The sequence below is a fragment of the Lolium rigidum genome, chromosome 4 (assembly GCF_022539505.1).
Source record: "Lolium rigidum isolate FL_2022 chromosome 4, APGP_CSIRO_Lrig_0.1, whole genome shotgun sequence".
In the NCBI taxonomy this organism is placed as follows: domain Eukaryota; kingdom Viridiplantae; phylum Streptophyta; class Magnoliopsida; order Poales; family Poaceae; genus Lolium; species Lolium rigidum.
The window spans coordinates 273679001-273693255 of NC_061511.1; positions in this window are offsets into that span (position 1 = coordinate 273679001).

Below are 14255 nucleotides of genomic sequence, written 5' to 3' on the forward strand. Positions count from 1 at the left end.
TAACGCTCCATGGAGATTATAGAAAAGAGACCACAATTTAGTTTTCTCACTCACCGTCGGGATTATCTTCCGCTGCAACATCAACATGGTTGTTGAGACAAAAAAAAAATACTGCAACTCATGCTATTTTTTAAAAACGGAAGACCGCGCTCTGCATCAGCTGATACTGCCATATTTATTAGAACATCATTCAGGGTTTACATGTCTCACAGATCACTTAAGGTTGCTCCAAAGATCAGCCACTGGAAAAGCGAAAACATGGAGGATGAAAGCTCCATGCATCCTGAAGGCGATTACAGCACCAGGCCGGTTAAAAATATTCCCTAAAACCATTTTCATACGGTTGCACTCATACTTCATGTAGCCCTAATGAAGGCTTGTCAAATGACCATATGACATAACTACATCTGTCTTCTCAAGACAACTATCAGTGACGATCCCCGCGGAGAGAGAAACAAAAGTGTTCAATGACGTGACATTACGCAAGTGCACGCGCGCTGATGTTCCCTGAATACGTGGAGTCGACAGGAAATAAACACAAAATTATACGTATCACCAACTTTGACCAAAATCTACACCGCAGCTAAAGCTTTATAGTTTATACACGACGAAACCATCTTCACAAATTATCAATCGCCTGTCCTCGGCCTTCAGTCGCAGCACAGCTCCCAGAGCCAGCAGCAGCATAGCGTAGCGATGCTGAGATCAAACAAGAAACATCCGAAGGAACTAATCTGTCAATGACGAATTACTACACAATCAATATAATGTACTGTAAGAGCAATCGATGTGCAGTTAGCGCACGCTGCACGCACCATCCTTCGATGAAACTCGTCTCGCCCCGTCTGGTCGTCGTCGCCGGACGTCGCAAGAATCCCTTCTTCTTCATCTTCTTGCCTGCACCCTGCTCCTCCGAATGATCAAGCGCCGTCGGGTAGCCTACAGTAACGAAGAGAAATGTGTTGGCAACACCAACTAATTGCGAATTTTCATTTGTGTGAATCAATCGTTCACCTGGCGGAGGCGGAGGGTTGTTTATGCTCCGCTCCATCAGAACTACTGAGTACTGATCGAGAGGTGCAATGCGAACCCCTCTTGGAAATAAATTGCGCCAAGCGATGCAATCTAGCGAGCTATTTATTGTTGGAAAATTAGGCACAATTTCTATGATTAATTCCAGAATATTAAGCATGACGACAGTAACTACTAACATGTGAAACTCGAACATACTAGATGTAGTGATCAACATGAACAGTAGCATAGCAAACAGTACAACATCCATCGCTAAACAGATCGAGATATGTCGCACGTACCGATCTGGTGGAGGTGGCGGTGGAGGTGTAGCAGATGATGTCGCAGCAGTAACGTTGTTGATGACAACGTTGTTGATGACGGGGACGACGGGTCGAAGTAGACGGCGTTGTAGACGACGGTAGGCAGCACCGCCCGACTTGGACGGAAGGCGACCCGTGATGGAGAGCTTGAGCAGTCGCGCAGGCGCTTCCCAAAACCTAATTCGCCCTCTCCCGTACAGGATCGCAAGGACGAGCGGTTCCGGAGACCTGCTCTCCCGTTCGCCGATGCACGTCGGCGCGCGGGATGGAGTAGGCTACGATGGCGGCGCAAGCGAGAGAGGTGGAAACCCTAACTCGTGTATTAGATGTGTTTCTGCGGTAGCCGGGCAGGAGATTATATAGGCTCGGGAAACCCTAGGCAACGTGGGCCACGCCCACGTCGCACGAACGTTTCGAGTCGGTTACAGATAGCCCACGATCCGGGAGCGACCCGAACCGACTAACTGCGACGCGTCCGTCTAGGACTCTGTTCGTTTTCCTGAGCTGCAAAAAGTAAGGAAAGTCTCGGCTCGAGGCTCAATCCACTCACCACGAGCGCGGCGCGCGTCGTGACGTGTCGAGTCGAGACGAGACGAGAGAGCGAGGAGGAGGAGGAGCGCGCGCGTGTAGCACTCCTATTCTCACTCACTTACTAGTGGTGGAACAACCCACCTTATAAGGTGGTCTAACTTCCTCCCAACTTTCCATGTGGGACTAAACTTCCCACCTCTTGCCACTCCCTAGTGAGCTGCCACCAACTTGGGCTCAAACTCACAAGGCTGCCACTATGTGGGCTTTGAGATTTATAGGAAAAACTGAAATCTAATTTGGGCCACTAAAAGTGGGCTCAATATTTCAATAATCCCCCACCAGATCTCAAATCCCCATTTAGAGATTTACCAATACTCGCTGCTTGTTTATATACCAGTGTTTCAGCGGAGACTGTTAAGTTGAACTTCCGCCTAGAACCTTAAGCTACATCCACTCACACTTGAACAATGGACTAAGCCTTGAATTGCAAGTTTTGCGTGAACAGGGTTTCACTCAAAGTCATGACCAGTACATGGCTGCCGGTAGCCTACCCCGCGGGTGAAGCATATGCGTCATACTTCATGGTCTCTTCATGAGTTTACTAGAGATCACCCAAATCTCATAGATTGCGACGTTTAACAATCGGACTCATATAGGTGTGTTATTTCAAGAATGCTCGTAGGACAGCACCTTTGCTAAAATAGCCAACATAAACACATTAAGGCTTGTTGCCAACCTGCCTTACAGCAATTGAGAGTTGTGCATCTTCACATAGAGAGGGTTACATAATACTCTCCTCAATTAAACCACTAGTTTGTTCTTCCCAGGTCCTAATTCACGGGATCTCCGATCACAAAGGTTGGGTTACCACTATGGCGTAACATCAACGGGTCTCAAACCCATCTCCCTCGATGCACTTTCTATCACATTACGTGATAGTCCCTTTGTAAAGGGATCTGCCAGGTTTTTGTCTGTTTGAATATATGTAACAGTTATTACTCCGGAGTTTCGCAATTTCCTGACAGACTTCAAACGTCTCTTGACGTGTCTTGATGACTTCGCGTTATCCTTAGAATTGTTCACTTTGACAATTACAGTTTGATTGTCACAATTCAAAAGGATTGCCGGAACAGGTTTTTCAACCACAGGCAAGTCCATCAAGAGCTCACGCAACCATTCTGATTCAACAGTGGTTGTGTCTAAAGCAGTAAGTTCTGCTTCCATAGTTGACCTCGTCAATATGGTTTGCTTACAAGATCTCCATGACACTGCGCCACCTCCAAAGGTAAATACATACCCACTTGTGGCGTACAGATCAGCTACATCTGAGATCCAATTTGAATCACTATATCCTTCAAGCACAGCTGGGTGCCCTGAATAGTGAATCCCATAACTCATTGTACCACATAGGTAGCGCATGACCCTATCAAGTGCATGCCAATGATCAGTACTCGGGTTTGACATGAACCTACTCAACTTGCTAACAGCAAAAGAGATGTCGGGTCTAGTCGCGCTCGCTAAGTACATGAGTGAGCCAACGATCCGAGAATATCTCAATTGATCTATGGCAATCCTCCGGTTCTTGCGTAGTGTCACACTGGGATCATAAGGTGTTGAAGAAGGCTTGCTATCAATATAGCCGAACCGGCTCAAGATTTTCTCAACATAATGGGATTGCGTTAGAGTAATCCCACTCTCGTTCTTAATCAGCTTGATGTTCAGAATCACATCGGCTTCTCCCGCATCTTTCATATCAAAGCTCTTTGACAAGAAAGACTTGACCTCGTGTATTACTTTCATGTTTGTACCAAAGATCAGAATATCATCCACATACAAACATAGTATAACACCTTCGCCCCCACCATGGCGATAGTAAACGCACTTGTCAGCCTCATTGACAACAAAGCCTACGTAAGTCAAAGTTCCATCAAACTTCTCATGCCATTGCTTAGGTGCTTGTTTCAGGCCATATAAAGATTTCAGCAACTTGCACACCTTTCTCTCTCGCACCTTTTACTACAAACCCATCAGGCTGATCCATATAGATTTCCTCTTCCAACTCTCCATTAAGGAAAGCTGTCTTTACGTCCATTTGATGAACGATAAGACCATAGGAGGCAGCCATGGATAGTAGTACTCGAATGGTGGTAAGTCTAGCGACAGTGAATAGGTGTCGAAGTAATCTTCGCCTTCTCTCTGTGTGTAGCCTTTCCCTACAAGCCGCGCCTTGTACTTTTCAATATCACCATCAGGTCTTAGCTTCTCCTTGAACACCCATTTGCAGCCTACAGGCTTGCATCCATGGGGTCGTTCTGACAACTCCCAAGTTCCATTAGAAAGAATCCAGTCCATCTCATTATGGACAGCTTCTTTCCAGATCATCCGCATCCGGAGATGCATATGCCTCCGCAATGGACGTGGGAGTATCATCCACAAGGTACACAATGAAATCATCACCAAAGGATTTTTCAATCCTCCGTCTCTTGCTCCGTTTAGGAGCTTCATTGTCATCCTTCTCAATGACAATCTCATGTGATTGTTCAAAATACTCATTAGATGTACTAGATTCAGGAACTATCTCAGTAGAAATTCTAGCAATGCTATGCATATCTTTCATAGGAAACATATTCTCAAAGAATGTTGCATCACGAGATTCCATAATAGTATCAACATGCATATCGTGTACTTCAGATTGAACTACTAAAAATCTATAGCCTACACTCCGCGGAGCATAACCTAGAAAGATACAATCCACTCGTCTTTGGTCCGAGTTTGCGCTTCTTAGTAATTGGAATATTGACTTTCGCCAAACATCCCCATGTGCGCAAATAAGAAAGTGATGGTTTTCTCCCGGACCACTCCTCGTAAGGGGTTTTATCTTTATTCTTGTTAGGAACTCTATTCGGGACATGACATGAAGTCAATAAAGCCTCCCCCCACCATGCCTTTGATAAACCAGCAGTGGCTAACATGGAATTCACCAAGTCGGTCGGCGTGCGGATTTTCCTCTCGGCAACCCCGTTTGATTGGGGCGAATAGGGAGGCGTCCTCTCATGAATAATGCCATGTTCCTCACGAGAATTCATCAAAGATTTTAGGAAAATATTCGCCACCACGATCCGACCTAAGACGCTTGATCTTTCTCTCTAGTTGATTTTCAACTTCAGCCTTATAAATTTTAAAGTAGTCTAAAGCTTCATCTTTAGTTCGCAACAAATAAACATAGCAAAATCTAGTCGCATCATCAATCAATGTCATGAAATATCTCTTTCCACCTTTTGTCAACACACCATTCATCTCGCATAGATCGGAATGTATGAGTTCTAGAGGTGCCAAGTTTCTCACCTCGGCCGCCTTGTGAGGCTTCCGAGGTTGCTTTGATTGCACACAACTATGGCACTTAGAACCTTTGGCAATGGTGAAATTCGGAATTAAACTTAAACTCGGATAGCCGAGACATTAAACCAAAATTAATGTGACATAAACGAGAATGCCAAACACCGGTATCATCACTAACATTGCCACATATATGGTTCACCGACTTATTACTGAAATCGAAAGCGAAAAGCGGAACAAGCCTCCGCACTCATAGCCTTTACCAATAAATTGTCCAAACTTGGAAACAACTACTTTATTCGACTCTAAAACAACCTTAAACCCATCTCTCGCATAGAAGGGAGCCGCTAACGAGATTCTTGTTCATAGTAGGGACATGATGCACGTTCCTCGGCTGCACGATCTTCCCCGAAGTGAACTTCGGATCTACCGTGCCAACACCACAAACGAAGCATGTGACCCATTCCCCATCAAGACGGAAGAATCCCGGCGACCCGGTAAGAAGTGAACATGGATATGTCGAGCACACACATGAACATTAGCACCTGTATCAATCCACCAACATGGAGATTGAAGTACCGAAAGAACAAGTAAAGAGATTACCGTACCCATCAGCATTGCTAGCGGTCACCGTGTTGACTTGCCTCGCCTTTTTCTTGCGGTCTGCCCTCTCTGGACAGTCCTTAGAAAAGTGGCCAGTCTCTCCACATGTAAAGCAGCTCAGATCTTCTTCTTCTTGAAGGTTGTAGTCTTCATAGGCTTATTGAAGGAGGGCTTGTTATTCCCTTTGTTCTTGCTGTAGGGTTTCTTCTGCACCATGTTGGCGCTAGACTGACCCTCTCCTTTCTCAGTATTATCCTTGGCCCGAGCTTTCTCCTCAGCATCAAGAGATGCTATCAGATTTTCAACCGATATCTCCTGTCTCTTGTGTTTGAGAGTTGTGGCAAAGTTCCTCCATGAAGGGGGCAACTTAGCGATGATGCATCCAGCCACAAACTTGTCGGGTAAGGCACACTTAAGGAGCTCAAGCTCTTTCGCAATGCACTCGTATCTCATGAGCTTGTTCGACTACGTAACGGTTGTTAACCATCCCGATGTCATGGAAGTTCTCCATGATGTACAGCTTCATCGCCTCGCATCGGTTGCACCGAACTTAGCATTCGAGTGCCTCCCGTAGCTCTTTACCATCCGTTATGTGCATGTACACATCACACGTACGATCAGCAAGAATGCTCGTAACGCATCCGACAAAGAGAGTATTGTTTTCCTTGAACTTGTTCTCGATCTTGATCAGATATAGTTCCTTCAGTGTAAACCATCGGTAACATCGAACACTTTCAGATGAGTAAGCCGCAGCATGGCCTTATATCGCCATCTCTTAAAGTGCACACCGGTAAACTTATCCGGCCTCAGTGCATCGGAAAAACCAGCCATTGTTAACTCAGGAAATTGCCTACAATTAGGTTTTTGGATTGTTGGAAAATTAGGCACAATTTCCATGATTAATTCCAGAATATTAAGCATGACGACGAGAACTACTAACATGTGAAACTCGAACATACTAGATGTAGTGATCAACATGAACAGTAGCATAGCAAACGAGTACAACATCCATCGCTAAACAGATCGAGATATGTCGCACGTACCGATCCGGTGGAGGTGGCGGTGGAGGTGTAGCAGATGATGTCGCAGCGATAACGTTGTTGATGACAACGTTGTTGATGACGGGGACGACGGGTCGAAGTAGACGGCGTTGTAGACGACGGTAGGCAGCACCGCCCGACTTGGACGGAAGGCGACCCGTGATGGAGAGCTTGAGCAGGCCGCGCGAGCGCTTCCCAAAAACCTAATTCGCCCTCTCCCGTACGGGATCGCAAGGACGAGCGGTTCCGGAGACCTGCTCTCCCGTTCGCCGATGCACGTCGGCGCGCGGGATGGAGTAGGCTACGATGGCGGCGCAAGCGCAGAGAGGTGGAAACCCTAACTCGTGTATTAGATGTGATTCTGCGGTAGCCGGGCAGGAGATTATATAGGCTCGGGAAACCCTAGGCAACGTGGGCCACGCCCACGTCGCACGAACGTTTCGAGTCGGTTATAGATAGCCCACGATCCGGGAGCGACCCGAACCGACTAACTGCGACGCGTCCGTCTAGGACTCTGTTCGTTTTCCTGAGCTGCAAAAAGTAAGGAAAGTCTCGGCTCGAGGCTCAATCCACTCACCACGAGCGCGGCGCGCGTCGTGACGTGTCGAGTCGAGACGAGACGAGAGAGCGAGGAGGAGGAGGAGCGCGCGCGTGTAGCACTCCTATTCTCACTCACTTACTAGTGGTGGAACAACCCACCTTATAAGGTGGTCTAACTTCCTCCCAACTTTCCATGTGGGACTAAACTTCCCACCTCTTGCCACTCCCTAGTGAGCTGCCACCAACTTGGGCTCAAACTCACAAGGCTGCCACTATGTGGGCTTTGAGATTTATAGGAAAAACTGAAATCTAATTTGGGCCACTAAAAGTGGGCTCAATATTTCAATATTTATATTAGCTAGATTGATTGATTGATTGATTTACCTCAAAAAAAATTAGCTAGCTTGGAATCATGGAATACATTCTTCAGTGGCTTTCCAGACGTCTTCTAGGTGATTGCAGCAGTGCAGGGAATAAATGAGATGTGTGTATATTCGGCAAAAGTAGCTTCCAAAGCTCTATGTCTGAATTGAAAATTATACGGCTGGCAGCCCCTTAGCTCCACTTCTTATTTGACAATTAGTATGTGAATTTCAAGTTGGGTCGACAGAAATGCTCTCCTTTGGTTTAATTTTTTTTTATGTAGTGGTGTCCAATGCTGACCCTACTAATGGTGTGTCTTCACAAATAGATCAGGTAGCGGCTGCAGTAGCAAATCACCAAAATTGATGTATACTCTGAAAATACGACTAGGGACTAACTAAAGCCAATGAAAACTACACCATGTATTGTTCACCTAATACTTATTATCATGTGTTATACGTATCCAATAGAATGGAAATGAAGCAGTTGGCAAGTTAATCAGTTAGTAACTGTTGAATGTAGATGGGGTGCAGCCCAGTAAGGCAGCTCATATAGTCTACAATTTCTGAAATCTCAAGGTCCATCACAATTGGCAGCTTGGGACAGCCTTTGGGGACAAAGTTTAGTCCCACATTGCTAGTTGGGAGAGAGTTGCAGTGGTATATAAGGGCTGCTGTTCTAGTCATTCCAAGTGAGTGAGAATAGAAGGAGCCCTCGCGCACTCCTCCTCCTCCGCCCGCCCCGCCCCGCCTCGCCTCGCCTCGTCACGCACGCACGTCGCGTTTCGTCACTCGAGTTCGAGACACACTACGCGGTCGGGGCGGCTCTCCTCCCAAGCTATACAAGGAGACCGATCAGATCTGGAGAATAGTGCTCTTAGATCTCTCTCTCGCGAAGTTCCTCTTGCTGTGCTACTCTCTAGTCTTCCCCATCCCGGCGACTGCGTGCACAGCCGTCCGGGAGAGCAGGCCTCCGAAACTCCGTCCGTTGAGATCCTGCACCGGGAGACGGGCGATAAGGTTTTTGGGGAGCGTCTCGCGCGCGACTGCTCGCTGCTGTTCGTCTTCTTCATCGACGGTTCGGCTGCTTCATCGACAGATCCGACTACACCATGGGCGACATCAACAACTCCCATGGTGGTGGTGCTGCTGCTAGTGCGACCTTCCCGGTCGCTATGTACGTGATTTTCCTCTCCTACCTTGCACTTCTACTTGTTCCATGTTCAGATCTGATGCATGTGCTTAGTCTGATGTGCGTGGTTAAGTATGCTTGTGCATCTGTAAACTTGCTTTCGGTAATTAAACTCACACGGAAATTGCCTAATAATCCAACAATCCAAAAACCTTATTTGCTTAGGCAATTTTCACCGACTGGTTTTGCTGCTGCGCTTAAACCGAGCCCGTTTACGGGTTCTCATTTCAAGAGATGGCAGAGTAAGACCCTCTTGTGGCTCACTTCTATGGGCGTGCACCGAGTTGCGGAAGGTACTCCTGCGAGGTCCGCTTACTCTTGACGAGGATAAAGCGTTCGGGGATGCCACCGTAATCTTTGTGGGTGTCGTTCTAAGTGTGCTTGGAGACAAGTTGGTTGATGCTTATCTGCACATACGAAATGGGAAGGAACTGTGGGATGCACTCGGACGCTAAGTTTGGTGCTTGCCGATGCCGGAGGTGAATCGTATGCTATGGAGCAGTTCAATGACTACGTAATGGTTGAAAACCGATATGTAGTAGAACAGGCTCATGAGATACAGATCATGGCAAAGGAACTTGAGCTCCTCAAGTGTGTGCTACCGGACAAGTTTGTCGCGGGATGCATTGTCGCTAAGCTTCCCCCTTCATGGAGGAACTTTGCCACTTCCCTGAAACATCGGAGGCATGAGTTCTCCGTTGAGAATATCATGGGCTCTCCGGATGTTGAGGAGAAGGCGAGGGCAAAAGACAAACACACTCGGAGGAACCGAGGGACGTTCTGCTGCCAATATGGTACAGAAAAATGCCCACAAGTCCAAGGGAAAGAACAAGGGAGTCTCCCAGACTACCAACTTCAAGAATAAGGGGAAAACGGAGAAGAAAGATCCTTGTTGGGTGTGTGGCGAGACAGTTGTAGGATAACGTAGCATAGAAAACAAAAATTTTCCTACCGCGAACACGCAATCCAAGCCAAGATGCAATCTAGAAGACGGTAGCAACGAGGGGGTATCGAGTCTCACCCTTGAAGAGATTCCAAAGCCTACAAGATGAGGCTCTTGTTGCTGCGGTAGACGTTCACTTGCCGCTTGCAAAAGCGCGTAGAAGATCTTGATCACGATCGGTTCCGGCGCCACGAACGGGCAGCACCTCCGTACTCGGTCACACGTTCGGTTGTTGATGAAGACGACGTCCACCTCCCCGTTCCAGCGGGCAGCGGAAGTAGTAGCTCCTCTTGAATCCGACAGCACGACGGCGTGGTGTCGGTGGTGGTGGAGAAGTCCGGCGGAGCTTCGCTAAGCGTGCGGGAAGTGGAGGAGCGAGGCGGCTAGGGTTTGGGGAGAGGGGGCGCCGGCCACTATAGGGGTGCGGCCACCTTGGTGGTGTTTGAGGTGGCCGGCCCCCTCCCCTTGTCCCTCATTATATAGGTGGAACCCCAAGAGGTGGTGTCCAAGTCTTCGAATAAGACCCGAACCAAATCCTTCCATAGGAGGGGGCAATCCTAGCCCAACTAGGACTCCCACCCAAAGGTGGGATTCCCACCTCCCATGTGGGGGTGGCCGGCCCCTAAGGGGAGTCCACTTGGGACTCCTCCCCCACTAGGGTTGGCCGGCCATGGGGGGTGGAGTCCCTTGTGGACTCCACCTTCCTTGGTGGTTTCTTCCGGACTTTTCTAGAACCTTCTAGAACCTTCCATAGAACCTTCCGCGACATTTTATTCACATAAAATGACATCCTATATATGAATCTTATTCTCCGGACCATTCCGGGACTCCTCGTGATGTCCGGGATCACATCCGGGACTCCGAACAAATATTCCAACTTCATTCCATATTCAAGAACTACCATTTCAACATCCAACTTTAAGTGTGTCACCCTACGGTTCGAGAACTATGCGGACATGGTTGAGTACTCACTCCGACCAATAACCAATAGCGGGATCCGGAGATCCATAATGGCTCCCACATATTCAACGATGACTTTAGTGATCGAATGAACCATTCACATACATTACCAATTCCCTTTGTCTCGCGATATTTTACTTGTCCGAGGTTTGATCTTCGGTATCACTCTATACCTTGTTCAACCTCGTCTCCCGACAAGTACTCTTTTACTCGTACCGTGGTATGTGGTCTCTTATGAACTCATTCATATGCTTGCAAGACATTAGACGACATTCCACCGAGAGGGCCCGGAGTATATCTATCCGTCATCGGGATGGACAAATCCCACTATTGATCCATATGCCTCAACTCATACTTTCCGGATACTTAATCCCACCTTTATAGCCACCCATTTACGCAGTGGTGTTTGGTGTAATCAAAGTACCTTTCCGGTATAAGTGATTTACATGATCTCATGGTCATAAGGACTAGGTAACTATGTATCGAAAGCTTATAGCAAATAACTTAATGACGAGATCTTATGCTACGCTTAATTGGGTGTGTCCATTACATCATTCATATAATGATATAACCTTGTTATTAATAACATCCAATGTTCATGATTATGAAACTAATCATCCATTAATCAACAAGCTAGTTTAAGAGGCATACTAGGGACTTCTTGTTGTCTACATATCACACATGTACTAATGTTTCGGTTAATACAATTCTAGCATGATATATAAACATTTATCATAAACATAAAGATATAAATAATAACCACTTTATTATTGCCTCTAGGGCATATCTCCTTCAGTCTCCCACTTGCACTAGAGTCAATAATCTAGATTACATAGTAATATACCTAACACCCATGGCATTCCGGTGTTGGTCATGCTTTGCCCTAGGGAGAGCTTTAGTCAACGGATCTGCTACATTCGGATCGGTGTGTACTTTGCAAATCTTTACTTCTCCATCTTCGATGTACTCGCGAATCGAGTGGTAACGCAGCTTGATATGCTTCAGCCTCTTGTGTGACCTTGGTTCTTGTGCATTGGCGATGGCACCCATGTTATCACAAGTAAATGATTAATGGGTCCAATGCACTAGGAACCACACCGAGCTCTACAATGAACCTCTTCATCCATACCGCTTCCGATGAAGCCTCCGAAGCCGCTATGTACTCGATTCTGTTGAAGACTTCGCCACCGTGCACCGCTTCGAGCTTGCCCAACTTATCGCAGACACCATTCAATATAAACACGTACCCGCATTGTGACTTAGAGTCATCGGGATCGGTGTTCCAACTTGCATCGGTGTAACCGTTTACAACGAGCTCTTGGTCACCTCCATAACAAAGAAACATATCCTTAGTTCTTTTCAAGTACTTCAGGATATTCTTGACCGCTGTCCGAGTGTTCCATTCCCGGATCACTTTGATATCTCGCTAGTCAAACTAACAAGCATGTGCTATATCCGGTCTAGTACATAGCATGGCATACATGATAGATCCTCATCGCCGAGGCATAGGGGATATTATTCATCCTTTCTCTTTCTTCCGTCGTAGCCGGTCCTTGAGTCTTACTCAATACCTTGCCCGGTAACATAGGTAAGAACCCTTTCTTACTTTCGTCCATTCTAAATTTCTTTAGAATCTTGTCCAGATATGTACTCGTGATAGCCCTATTAGGCGTCTTGATCTATCTCTATAAATCTTGATGCCTAATATATATGATGCTTCACCAAGGTCTTTCATTGAAAAACTATTATTCAAATAACCCTTAACACTCGCTTAATAGTTCTATATCATTCCCGATCAATAATATGTCATCTACATATAATATCGGGAATGCTACGAGCTCCCACTCACTTTCTTGTAAATACAGGCCTCTCCATGACACTCGTATAAACCCGAAGTCTTTGATCACCTTATCAAAGCGTCGGTTCCAACTTCTTGATGCTTGCTTCAGTCCATAGATTGAACGCTGAAGTTTGCATACTTTGTCAGCATTTTTAGGATCGACAAAACCTTTGGGTTGTACCATATACAACTCTTCCTCAATGTCTCCATTAAGGAACGCCGTTTTGACATCCATCCGCCAAATCTCATAATCGAAAAATGCAGCTATTGCTAACAAAATCCTCACAGATTTTAGCTTCGCTACCGGTGAGAAAGTCTCATCGTAGTCAACTCCTTGAATTTGTCGGAAACCCTTTGCGACAAGTCGAGCTTTATAGACAAGTAATATTACCATCGAGCATCTGTTTTTCTCTTGAAGATCCATTTATTCTCGACAGCCTTTCGGCTCTCAGGTAAGTCTACCAAAGTCCATACTTTGTTATCATACATGGATCCCATTTCGGATTTCATGGCTTCTTGCCATTTGTTGGAATCGGGGCTCATCATCGCTTCTTCATACGTCGTGGGGTCCTCATCATTGTTATCCACAATCATGACATTTAGACAAGGATCAAACCAATCAGGAGTGGTACGTTCCCTTGTCGATCCGCGAGGTTCAGTAGTTTCCTCGTTCGAAGTTTCATGATCATTATCATTTGCTTCCTCTCGTTGCCGGTGTAGGCGGTACAGTACAACTTCCGGTCATCGCGCTACTCGATCAACGAGTATAGATTCATCAATCTCATCGAGTTCTACTTTTCTTCCAGATCACTTCTTTAGTGAGAAATTCTTTCTCAAGAAAGGTTCCGTTCTTAGCAACAAAGATTTTGCCTTCGGATCCGTGATAGAAAGTGTACCCTATAGTTTCCTTAGGGTATCCTATGAAGACGCATTTCTCCGCTTTGGGTTCTAGCTTGTCCGGTTGTAACCTTTTTACATAGGCTTCGCAACCCCAAACTTTCAGAACGACTGACTTAGGTTTCTTATTAAACCATAATTCATACGGTGTCGTTTCTACGGATTTTGATGGTGCTCTATTTAAAGTGAATGCGGCTGTCTCTAATGCATAACTCCAAAAAGATAACGGCAAATCAGTAAGAGACATCATAGAACGAACCATATCTAAGAGAGTTCGATTACGACGTTCGGACACACCGTATCGTTGTGGTGTTCCCGGCGGTGTCAATTGTGAAAGTATTCCGCATTTCTTTAAATGCATGCCAAACTCATAACTCAGATATTCACCTCCACGATCAGATCGTAGAAATTTAATCTTCTTGTTACGTTGATTTTCTACTTCACTTTGGAATTCCTTAAACTTCTCGAAAGTTTCGGATTTATGTTTCATGAAATAGATATACCCATATCTACTCGGATCATCCGTGAAGGTTAGAACATAACGATAACCACCGCGCGATGCTACGCTCATTGGTCCGCACACATCGGTATGTATGATTTCCAATAAGTCAGTAGCTCGCTCCATCATACCGTAAAATGGAGTCTTAGTCATTTTTTCCCATCGGACATGCTTCGCA